Source organism: Scyliorhinus torazame, chromosome 15 (genome assembly GCF_047496885.1).
Source record: "Scyliorhinus torazame isolate Kashiwa2021f chromosome 15, sScyTor2.1, whole genome shotgun sequence".
NCBI classification, from domain to species: domain Eukaryota; kingdom Metazoa; phylum Chordata; class Chondrichthyes; order Carcharhiniformes; family Scyliorhinidae; genus Scyliorhinus; species Scyliorhinus torazame.
Genome location: NC_092721.1, coordinates 83,292,485 through 83,305,477, shown reverse-complemented (window position 1 = coordinate 83,305,477; position 12,993 = coordinate 83,292,485). Strand labels below are relative to the sequence as shown.

The 12,993-nt window shown below is 45.3% G+C and overlaps 1 protein-coding gene across 5 annotated transcripts in view; it reads left to right on the top strand.

The window, feature by feature from the left end:
- The window catches only part of cep126 (centrosomal protein 126), a 253,245-nt gene that overhangs the window by 133,587 nt on the left and 106,665 nt on the right, over nucleotides 1-12,993 (top strand). The gene's annotated exons all lie outside the window — the stretch shown is intronic.

The window sequence follows — 12,993 nt, the reverse complement described above, 5'->3', positions numbered from 1 at the left end:
ATTGTGCCGGCCGTTGAACAGCTTGACCATGGAGCTGCAGGATACATACTGCAATTGGTGGTGGAGGACGAGCCAAGCCGCGTGCAGAGGGTGAGCACCAGAGTGGAGCCCCGAACTGAGGCCACCACCTTTAGCATCATGTGCCCATCAGCCCCTGTCCCCCTCTCCCCGCTCATGGTGACCAGCACACAGCCCAGCCTTGTGTTGCTCCGCGGGAATGCGGCGACTGATTGTTCCGCAACCCTCCTGACACATGCCCGTGGCCCACCCGCGGGTCACAACCCTGAGTTTGATAAAACCTTTTCTATCCCATGCTCAAATTCACTTTTCACATGGATCAGTCTAATGATCTTCATTTGCACTAGTTGAGAAATCCACTAAATGTGTTCTCTACTACTGTCTACTATACGTGGTGGGATTCCTTTAACCGCACTACAAAACTGGCCTTATCAGTTAACTTGTAACTAAGCCCTGAGCCATATTTACTCACCATGTAAGCATGATTCCAAAGCCGGATGCAGTAAAGCTACCATGTGGGATAATGACTACTCTGAACAGATCATTGTTCACTGTATATTGCTTAAAATCATGACTTTTGGTCATGAAACGTGCTCAGTCCACCTCAGATTACCCTGGAAGGGTAACGTTTCTCCAGCCATTTCATGCTGCCACTATGCAGGAGGAATATGAGTTGTTTTCTCCTCTTATGTTGCAATCAAACCAAAAAGACGTTCTGCCTACCACCTAAATGAGCAATGTGGTGATTGAATTTCTGTGCTCGTGTGATGTCAAGTATGTAGGCCATACATCCCAGTGCCTGGTGGATCGCAGGAAAAAGCACATCCTTCAGTTGTTCACAACAGGCAGAATACTGACTTGTACTTGCATCTCCTGCTGTAAAAACCCAGAACATGGTGTAATTAAATGTGATTCTGGATAACACTTCCCAAACAATCCTGATCATACTAAAACTTACGCCTACAACCAATTTAAGATTATCAGGAATAAAAACAAAAACTGCTGGAATACTTAACAGGTCTGGTAGCACCTGTGGAGAGAGAAACAGTTAATATCTCAAGTCCAATGTGACTGTTCGCCAGATTTTTATTTCATATCTCCAGCATCATCAGTATTTTGCTTTCAGTTTAAGATTATCAGTGTGTCAATTATTATGTGCTAGAAGCTACATATATTCATACACAGGGTTCTGCCCTTTGCAAGCAGAAAGAATATGACCAGGCATTGTGCTTTTTTCAACTAAACAAAAGCTTGGGGGACAACTGTTCCCTGGTACATTCCCCACGGCAACATCTCGAATAGTCGACTTCCCTGATTTGTATTGAAAGTAAAGCTTGGGTGATAACTAATCCCTTTTTCCCGGATGGTCATATAGTTTAAGCTGACTGTACAGTAGTACTGAGGGAATGCTGCACTGATAAAAAGTCTTTTAGATAAGATGTTTGGTTTTTCAAGTGGGCAGAAAATATCACACTGCACAATTTGAAAAAGAACAAGGATGTTCTTCTGGTGTCCCGAACATTTATCTCTCAGCAGTACTAATAAACTAATTATCTGCTAATTACTGCATTGTTATATGTGTGACTTTGCTATGCACAAATTGGAACATTTCCCCACCTTACCACAGTGATTATACTGTTGGCTTTTTGTTATATCTTTGTCATGAAAAGCATTTTATGAAAGCAAATCAGGCAGAGTGTCTTTTTGGCTTGACAGCACCATCTTGTTTTTCTTTTATTCCATTCCCTTTCTTTGTTATTGAAAGGGAGAGCTAGAATTCCTGTGAGGAGGAAGCTGTTCCAGTGCAGCTACAATACTGGCATCAACCTGGCATTGTGGAAAATTGCCCAGGTATGTCCTATCCACAAAAATCATGACAAATCCAACCCAACCAATTATCACCCCAGTGAAAGTGATGGAAAGTGTTGTCAACATTGCTATCAAGCAGCATTTACTCAGCAATAACCTGCTCACCGATGATCATTTTGTGTTCTGCCAGGGCCATTGATCTCCTGACTTTAGCCTTCATCCAAAAGTGAACAAAAGAGCTGAACTCAGAGGTGAGCTGAGAGTGACTGCCCTTGACATCATTTGACTGAGTGTAGCCTCAAGGAACCCTAGAAAAAGTAAAGTAAATGGGAATCAGAGGGAAGGTTGTCCGCTGGTTGGAGCATACCTAGCACATAGGAAGATGGTTGTGGTAATTGGAGGTTAATCATCTCAGTGGCAAGACATCACTGCATGAGTTCCTTAGGATAATGTTTAGGTCCAACCATCTTTAGCTATTGCACCAATGACATTCCCTCCATCATTAGGTCAGGATTAGGGATGTTCACAGATGATTACACAATATTTAGCACCATTCACAACTCCTCAGAGACGGAGGCAGTCAGTATTCATGTCAGCAAGACCTAGAAAATATTAAGGCTTGGGTTGATATAAGTGGCAAGTGATATTTGTGCTACACAAGTGCCAGGCACTGACCATCTCCAACAAGAGATCTAACCATCCCCTCTTGACATTCAGTTGCATTGTCGCTGAATCCTCCACTATCAACACACTGGGAACTACCATTGACCGGAAACTGAACTCTTAACAGTCAGAAGCTTGGAATTTTGCAGAGACTAACTCATCTCCTGACTCCCCAGAGCCTGTCCACCATCCACAAGGCACAAATTAGGAGTGTGATGGAATACTCTTCACTCGGCTGAATTCATTCAATTCCAAAAGCACTCAAGAAGCTTAAAACCATCCTGGGCAAAGCAGCCCGCTAGATTGGCATCCCATTCACCACAATAAACGTTCTCTCCTTCAACCACTGATGCACAGTGACAGCAGTGGAACTACATCTCCTGTTCCCTAAATATTGCTGGGTCAAAGTCCTAGATCTCCCGAATAGCTACAATACATGGATTACAGCGGTTGAAGAAGGCAGCACATCATCACCTTCACAAGGACAATTAAAGATGGGCAATAAATCGCTGCCTAGCCTTTAACTGCCACATTCCATGAACAAAAAGAAAGAAAAAGAAGAGAAATCACCAGGAAGATGACTTTTTTTTGTATTTCTCCAGGAGTGAGAGTTTTTAGAAGAACCTCTTTGAAATTAAGAGTAGATCATTCAACTTAACTGTCACAATGTTGAGAGGGTAGTGGGAACTGGAAAGGGAATTAGAATTTAGGAAGAAAGTTTATGAAATAGTTGGGTTTCTTTCCAGAGCTTGAGCAGCTGAAATTGGTCTTTTCCAGCAGTGTGAAATGGGAGGGTTGTAGAGAATTGATGGCTAGTTTTTATTTTCCTTTTCCATTGACTTTGGAACTGTGGCAAGATTTTTAATTTCAGACCAGAGAAAACAACAGTAAGACTAGGAATTATGTCTCCAAACAAAGTTTTAACTATTGGTTTCTGAACTTTACTGGAATGAAGATTGGGTGCGGTGAAAAATTAGCTGCTAATTTACTTTGGGCGTATTTCGCACTGATGGTGTTTCACCCCCAGAGGAAAGATGAAGTCAAGGTTTGGTGGCTTGATGGATGTTTAAAAGGAGAATCAAGTAAGTGACTGCTTGTGGTAATTTGAGAGGCCGTGAAAGGGATAGAGACCACGCAGGCTGGAGGCGGCACCCCATGTGCAGGAGGCCATCGCATATCCTGAAGACCCAGCCGCCGATCAGGCTGAGGAGGGTCCCAAGGGAGGAGGCCAGCAACAGCCCAAGGTGTAACAAGAAACATTAGGCATTGAGCAGACGGACACCATGTGCCACAGATGACTGCGTCTCGGCAGCTGTGCCACGACCTCGCGGACATGGAGCCCCATGGAGGAGGAGGACACCCACTCCCGGTGGCCATGACGGACACTGCAGCCCTCGACTTCTACTCCACTGGGTCATTCCAAGGCTCGAGGGGGGGACCTGTATGGCTTATCCCATTCTTCCACCCACAAGTCCATCTGGGAGGTAATGGATTATCTGTATGCCCGGGCATCAGACTATATCACCTACGACCTGGACCAGGCCCACCAAGATGCTCGGGCTGCAGGATTTGCTGACATTACTGGGTTGCCTCAGGCCCAAGAGGCAGTTGATGGCATGCATGTCACCCTGCGAGCACAGGGGCATCAGGGTGTGTCATATATTAACCGTAAGGGGTTCCACTCCCTGAATGTTCAAATCATGTGCGATCTCCACCTCCGAATCATGCACGTGTGTGTCCGCTACCCTGGGAACGTGCAAGACAGCTACTTCCTGGAGCACTCAGTAATCCCCGATGTCTTCAAAGACCAGCCATGGATATTGGATTGGCTCGTAGGGGACATGGGATACCCGATGAGATCATGGCTAATGTTGGCACTGCCAGGATGCCTCGTTAGCACTGCCAGGGTGCTGGGGAACTTTCCTGGTGCCAGGCTGACAATACCAGGCTACCCAGGTGCCAAGTTGATGCTTCCAAGGGTCAGGGTCTGAGGGAGCCAAGCCCATAAAAGGGGGGCTGAGGGGGCATGAAGGGCTGGAGTGAAGGGTGAGTATGAATGGGCCTCATAAAGGTTGGAGGCAGTGAAGTGGGGGTGTCCTGAAAGTGGAGGTCCCGAAAGACCGCGTGTAGGTCTAAAAAAGAGGGGGACCCCCAGCTATCCAGTAGCAGGGTTTCCTCACTTTGGGGGGGTGGGGGGGGGGGGTAATGCCTATGTCTGCGGGGGTTAGAAATACCCGTGTATGGGAAGCATAGGGGACTCTCAAGCTCACTTAGAGATCGGGGCACCCTTTCAAAATGGCATCCTGAGCTATGAGGAGCCGGTTTCGCCAGCGAGGTCAGCTCCCCACTGCTGAAAACATTGTGAAGTGTGGGCTTGACCAGGGAGAAACTCCCCAAGGCCCCAAAAAATGAATATGCGTGGGTGAATCCAGATCTGGATCTCACCCAAAATGCCTGTGGGAAACATCCTGCCAAACTCGCTCAAAATGCTACTTGGAGATTTTTTGGCTGAATCGCACCTGTAATTCTGAATGCACACCGCCGATTCCGGATCAGACCAGAGGTTTAAGGATGATTTGAGAGTTCACAGCTTTCATAGCTTTGGAACATAGTGGCGTAAGGAATATAGTTGGAAAGGTAAGAAGTATGTTCTCAAGGATGATGTGAACAAACTGGGATCAGTTGAAAACAAGATCATCTTCCTTCACGCTTGACTGGCTTTGAAGTAAAGCTGTGAAACTAAGGCAATGTTTATAAACATTAAGCTACGATTGACAGCCTGTGGACTACATCAAAAAGAGTTAAGTGCTTTCTGTTAGATTCACAGTTGGGTACTTCAAAGCCACTCAAGGGTGAAGGGAGATGAATGAAACAATGCAGACAGCTGGGTGTGTGTGGAAGCTGTCAATCACAGCTTAGGGAATGCAATTTGCAGAGAAATGAATGAAAGGCTTGCAGATCAAAGATCTGAGTGGGTTTAAAGTCAGCTGATTGGCTTTCTCTGTGCCTGAGCCAGCAATGTATGCCATAGGTGAGTTCTAAAGCAGTGATTTTTCTTTTCATGCCTCTGTCTGGACTGCTCTCTAGCTTTCATGCAGGGGTCTCTCTTCGGGGGGTTCCAAGCAGGGGTCTTCTGGGGGCTTCCAGGCAGGGGTCTCTGGTGGGAGTCTTTCTAATTAGGGTCTCTGGTGGGAGTCTCTCTAATTCGGAGGTCTCTGGTGGGGGTCTCTGTAATTAGGGTGTCTGCTGGGAGTCTCTCTAATTGGGGCGTCTCTCATTAGGTTGTCTGGTGGGAATCTCTTATTCATAAAATCAGAGAATCAGAGAATTTTTCAAAACTTATTTGCAGGATGTGTGTGCCACTGGCTAGGTATTTATTGCCCATCCCTAGTTGCTCTCCAGAAGGTGATGGTGTACTGCCTTCATGAACCACTGCAGTCTTTGAGGTGTAAGTACACCCACAGTGCTGATAGGGAGAGAGTTCCAGGATTTTGACCCAGCGACAGTGAAGGAACTGTGATATATTTCTAAGTCAAGAACAGCTGATGGTGACTATCTCTCTAAAAAAGGAAATGAATGGCTGCCATCTTGAATAAAACCCTTCGTCTGACCCTCAAGATACAGGAAATCTATTAGATCACCCAACCATGCCGAGGCGTGGGTGAGTGGGAAAGCTCCATCCCAGCAGAACTCCAGGCTATCCAATTGGGGAGCATGTAGTGAGGCACAGCGTAGGGTAAGCGGGACCTCCTCATGTGCAAGGATGAGCCTGATACAGTTTAAGGTGGTGCACAGGGTGCATATGACTCAGGCGAGAATGAGTGGGTTCTTTCAGGGGGTAGCAGATGAGTGTGAGAGGTGTGGGTGGGGACCAGCGAATCACACGCACATGTTTTGGGGTCACAAAAAACGTGGAAGATTCTAGGCGGGAGTGTTTGCATCTTAGCCAGGATAGTGGAGGAGGAGGTGGACTCGGATCCTTTGGTGTCGATATTTGGGGTTTCAGAGAAGCCGGAGCTCATGGAGAGGAGGAAGGCTGATGTCGTGGCGTTCGTCTCTCTGATTGTACAGCGGTGAATTTTGCTGGAGTGGTGGTCGGCATCGCTACCGGGGGTAACGGCATGGATGGGTGACCTGTGCGACTTCCTGCGGTTGGAGAAGGTAAAGTATGAGTTAAGGGGCTCTTCAGGGGGGTTTGAGGAAAGGTGGGGGATGTTTGTGACCGTGTTTGAGGGGCTGTTCGTTGCGGGGGAGGGGGGGGGTGAATAAGAGGAAAAGTCTATACAGACTGTATAGTTGATTGTTGGGAAGCATGTTTCCCGGGGCGTTAGTTCGCTGTAACCTGTTTTGGTACAAGTTTGCAGTAAAGTACATTTTTAAAAAAAGAGAACTCCACGCTATCGGCGAGGCAAAGGCGAAGACATTTTAGCCGGCTCCGCTCCCTCATCTTGATAGAGCCTGATGGCGTGGCCCTCCTATTTGTAGCCCTGGTGCTCCTTTGCCTACCTTAGGACTCGTTCCTTTTCCTGGTAGCCGTGGAACCTGATGATGAATGTCACTGGTGGTTTGCCTGAACGGGACTTCTGACAGGGTGACCAATGGGCCCAATCCAGCTCGAGAGTGGACGACCCTGCACCACCCCCCCCACCCCACCCCACATCTTCCCAAACATCTTTGCCATATATTCGGTCAGATTTGAGACCACTACCCCCTCTGGCAACCCCATGATCCTAAGGTTCTGCCTCCTGGAGAGATTCTCCAAATCGTCCACATTGGCACGCAGTGTTTTGTTAACACCATCCAGCATTGCCATCACAACCTCTAGTGAGACAATCTGGTCACTGTGGCCCAGAAGGGCCGCCTCCACACCCTGTACCACTGCACCAGCACCAAACGAATTTGAGTCAAGGCCACCTCTATTGAACTGTGGATACCTTTGGAGCCAGCCTTCCGCTGTTTCTTGAATTCAACTTCCAAGATGCCTGTGAGCATCCCGATTGTCAATAAAGTGACCTGAGTCATGGCAGCGGCTACCATTTGCGTAGCCAGAGGGAGAATTGAGAATGTCCAATTCACCTAACAACCACACCTTTTGGGACTTGTGGGAGGAAACCAGAGCACCCGAAGGAAATCCACGCAGACACGGGGAGAACGTGCAGACTCCGTACAAACAGTGACCTAAGCGGGAATCAAACCTGGGACCCTGGCGCTATGAAGCAACAGTGCTGACCACTGTGCTGCCGTGCTGCCCATTTGTTAGAATCTGCAATTTCAAGGGATCTTAACCTGCCGAACTACGCCACGTTGGGGGAAGCTTAGATGATGAATCAAAGTCCTGGCGCACTACGACAAGTTGAAAGATTTGTAATATTTTTGGACTATGCCAAGTTGTTGGATTCCTAGTATTATTCGACTGTGTATAGTTGAAAGAATTTATATTATTTCTACTATTCGGTTAGCAGTAGCACTTTGCGATTACTGGGACTCAGCAGAAACTTCAGTTAAAACTTCTCAGGTGCCAAAAATAATTGTTTTATTTGTAGTTGCTTGATTACAATTTGAAAGTCATTTAAAAGGCAATTCGTAGACAATTCGAAGCTTTCAGAGAATTACAGACATTACCTTTTTTGCTTATGCAGACAGCTCGAAAGTAACTTTTAAAAGGTCAAAGTCTGGAAATGAAACATGAAGAGAGAGAGAGCTAATCTTCAGCTAAACTCAAACTCAAAGTCAAAAATACACTACATCACTGACACAGACTAACACCCCGGAAAAGACAACACAACACTAACTAACAAAAAGACTATTAAGGACAAAACTGACTAAACTAACAGAAAGACTAAAATGGCAGGGGGGAACTTTTCAGTTATACACTTTCATATCTGTCTTAAGTCATCTAATCACACCCCAATATAATCCTAATTGGTTTGGGTTAGACTCAAACACATTTGATTTGATGGCAAACTGTCCATCTTCAATGTGCAACATTATTTTTTAATTGTTTCATGTCTGACAATTTGTGCATGTTATGGAATGCAATATTCTGCTTAATCTTTACCAACAAAAACTGGTCTTCTGCTAACTTAGCTGTTATCTGCATTGTGAACAATGGTGCCTTCATGTTGCTATGGTGCCTGCTTCGTCCTTGATCTGATTACTGGTACAGCTTGTGTTTTAATGTCACACTGACTTTGAAAATATGCATTTGCCAGAACAACGGACCTCAGTAAAAGTGAATTATGCTGTATAAATGGGTATTTAAAACTGGGGCTTAATATTTATGCTTAAACAGCTATCTTTTACCTATATTATTTGTATTAGAAATACTTGGCTTCTACACCATTCTTAATTCTTAATGAAAATAGTGCTGGTTTCTGACCTATTTTGCAATATACTTCCACTTATTCATTTTTCTTTCAGAGGTACATCAAATACTGCATCAGCATTTAATCTAGAACATGTGAGTGGGTCATTCAGCCCCTTGAGCCTGCTCCACCATTCAACTAGATCATGGCTGATCTTCGACCTCAAGTTCATTTTCCCACACTAGTCCCATGTCCCTTGATGTCATTCAGATGTATAAATATATCGATTGCAGTCTTGAACATACTCCTTGACTGAACTTCCACACCCCTCTGGGGTAGAGAGTTACAAAGAGTCACTACCCTCTGAATGAAGAAATTCCTCATCTCAGCCCTAAATGGCGTGCTCATTTTTCTCAGACTGTCCCCTGGTTTTAGACACCTGAGCCAAGGAAACATCCTTTCTGCATCCACCCTGTCTAGCCCCTTAATCGTTTTGTAAATTGCAATGAGATTACTCCTTATTCTTCTAAACTGTAGAGAATACAGGCCCAGTCGCTTTAATCTCTCCGCATAGGGCAGTCCCAACATCCCAAGAATTAATCTGATAAAGCCCCAAGATGTACTTCTGAGGCTGGATTAGGCTCTGGTCAGACCTCATTGTGAGTATTGTGAGCAGTTTTGGGCCCTGTATCTAAGGAAGGATGTGCTGTCCTTGGAAAGGGTCCATCAGAGGTTCACAAGAATGATCCCTGGAAAGATGAGCTTGTCATATGAGGAGCAGTTGTGGACTCTGGTTCTGTATTTGTTGGAGTTTAGAAGGATGAGGGGGGATCATATTGAAATTTATACGATACTGAGAGGCCTGGGTAGAGTGGATGTGGAGAGGATGTTTCCACTAGTAGGAAAAACTAAGACCTGAGGGCAGTGCCTCAGACTGAAGGGCATTTAGATATGACCTTTAGATATGAGGAGGAATTTCTTCAGCCAGAGGGTGGTGAACCTGTAGAACTCTTTGCTGCAGAAGGGTGTGAAGGCCAAATCACTAAATGTCTTTTTAAGACAAAGATAGCTAGCTTCTTGATTAATAGGGGGACACAGGTTATGGGGAGATGGCAGGAAAATGGGATGAGAAACATATCAGCCATGATTGAAAGCAGAGCAGACTTGATGGGCCGAATGGCCTAATTCTGCTCCTATGTCTTATGGTCTTATGTAAGAAGTATTCTGCACCTCCATTCCTCCTACCAAAGTGGATAATCTCACTTATCCACATTATATTCCATCTGTCATATTCTTGCCCACTCACTAACCCTTGAAGTCGTTTTGCATCCTCACAACACCTAATCCAACCTGGTTCTCTGTCAGCCGCAATCTTGGAAATATTACATTTGATCCCGACATTCAAATCAGTAATACAGATTGTGAACAGCTGGGCTCAAGCACTGGTACTTGCAGTCACCCACTATAGTCACAGCCTACCAATCTGAGAGTGACCTGTTTATTTCTACTCACTGTTTACAGTCTGTTAACCAATCCTCTTTATATTCTCCCCACCACCCCAATTCTATGTGCTTTAATTTTGTTTACAAAGCTGTGTGCAACATTATCAAAAGCCTTCTGAAAATCCAAATACACCAGATCCACTGCCCCCCTCCCCACTTATTCTGCCAGTAACATCGTCAGAAAACTCCGACAGGTTTGTCAAACATGATTTCCCTTTCATAAGTCCATGCTGACTCTGCTTAATCAGAACATTATTTTTACAGTTTCCAGTTATCAGATCCTTCATAATGGTCTAGTTTTTGCCCTACTACTGATGTCAGGTGAACAGGTCTGTAGTTTCCCCAATTTCTCTCTCACTCCTTTCTTAAACAATAGGGTTACATTTGCAATCTTCCAATCTGCAAGGACCATTCCAGATCTATAGAATTTTGTAAGCTGACCACCAATGCATCCTCTGCCTCTACAGTCACATCTTTCAACACTCTGGGAAGTAGATCATCTGTCCCGGGGATTTGTTAACTAATCAATATTAATTTATTGCAGATTCTCATTCCCACTAGTCCCTTGGTTCTCATTCCCACTAGTCCCTTGGTTCTCCATTAAGGCTTGCTAAAGACATGGGGGCGATTTTGAGCTTGCACCCTCCGACCATGAGGCACTCGGCGTCAGCGCAAAATCCTAGACAATCAAAAAACGCGATTCCCACCAGCATGATTGGATTTTGGAATTTTCATTCCCCTCCCTCCGGTGGAGCTGTGCAAATCACGCCGCAGGAGCCCAGGAATCTCATTTTAATACACAAGCATATCAGAAGTGAGCACTCTCCCCAGATCTTGCCCCCTCATGGAATATTAACTGGGCGCTGGCGTGACATCATTTACAACAGGTTTGGCCAGTCGAGGGTATCCTTCCTGGGCTGCAGAGGAAAATATAGCCCCCGCGGGTGTACGGTGACATGCTGGGCACCTGCCCCTTGGCACTTATTGGCACTGTCAGGTTAGCACGAGTGCCAACTGACAGTGCCAACCTGTGCGGAGGCAGTGCCAGGCCTGACCTTAGTGGGAGCCCCATGGGGGGAGGTGGTGCATATATGTGTGGTGAGCGAGGAGGAGGGGAGAGTGGACATTGAGGGTAGTGCAGTTGATGAATGTCTAGGTGGGGGAGAGCCCCTGAAACCTCAACGCTGTGGACCGGGGCTATTAGACTGCAGCGCTGGTTGGGGCTCCATCTGATCTGTTTGGGGCAGTACCGAGCTCTCAGAGGCTCTGCCCCGGCCGAGTAACAGCGTAAACCACACCCACTCACTTTTATTCTGGCAAATTAGCTCAAAATTCCATGAGAAATCCCCCCGGCAGGATTATCACTGTTTTATTTTGCCATTTTCTGGTATGATGCCACCCATGAGCCTTTGCAACAAACAGATCTGAACAGAAAAGAAGATGCTTGAATTGGGAGAAAAATAAAAAGAATCATACTGGCATTATAGAATCAAATTTATATCATGTTCAGCAGTTTATCGCAATTTTGCATACAGTATGTGACTGTTTTGTTACCTGTGTGGGAGGTAACATGTGCTGCTCAATCCATGGCTAATGAAGAGGTCTTCTGAATCTCGATAAGGAAGACATAAACTCATCCAGTAGTAACAACAGGTTTATTGAGTAACTATAACAATAATTACATGAGTTCTTTACTTTAACTTTGATACTAGTGATAAGGTTAAAAAGATCTAACTACAGTAACTATACGTAACTCCACTAGCCATCTGAACTACTCTGCTATTGCCCTGGTCACCGTGCAACCCGAGAGACCCAGAGACCCAATGTGGTTGCCTTTTATACCCCTGTTGGTCCGGCCCTCTAGTGGTCATGTGGTGCTACTGATTATACATTAACCCCTTGTGTACATACACATATAGAGATCACTACATCCCCCTTTTTTTTCGTGTTACATATTTTCTGTATGTTGTAAAGAAAATTGAGCAAACATAATGGATGCAGTTTGCAGATGCGTTACATAAAATCAATGAGCTAATCCGTCAAATGTGAATGCATTTAGTCTCTAATGTTTTTTCGCTTGCGTGAAATAGGTAGACAAATTATGTTATGTACAAGTTGTGATGATCTTGATGATTATACAAAGCCAATTAATATTTATGAGTCCAATCTTAATTTAAAAATTTGTGAGTCCAAACTTTATGAATTTGTTCAGTTGAGTTGCTTTCGTCTTCTGTTGTTGAAGTGGTGATGTTGATGTCGTTATTTCTTTGTGAACGTCATCAGTGTTCTTATGTTTAAGTGACCATCAAGTCATCATGAGGTGGACTTCCGGGTGCGGCGATGACCAGCTGAGTCGCACGTTTCGGCAGCTCCCTGTGAAACGGACTTTTGGGCTCTTGATAGGAGCCCCAACGGCAATTTTGACGGCTAAAAACACTGTGCGGTAAACCAGAAGGGAATCCCCCCTGGATACGGATGGAAAAAGGAGGAGAGAGTGGCCAGATTGCAGTGGATCCTTTAGAACAGCGGCAAGGAAGGCAAGCAAAAACCAAGATGGCGTCGGAAGGTGGCCGTTTAACATGGGGCCCTGAACAACAAGAGTTCTTGAAATGCTGTGTGGAAGAGATCAAAAAGGAAATGAAGAAAGAGCTGTTGGCCCCGATACTACAGGCGATCGAAGGGCTAAAGGAGGAACA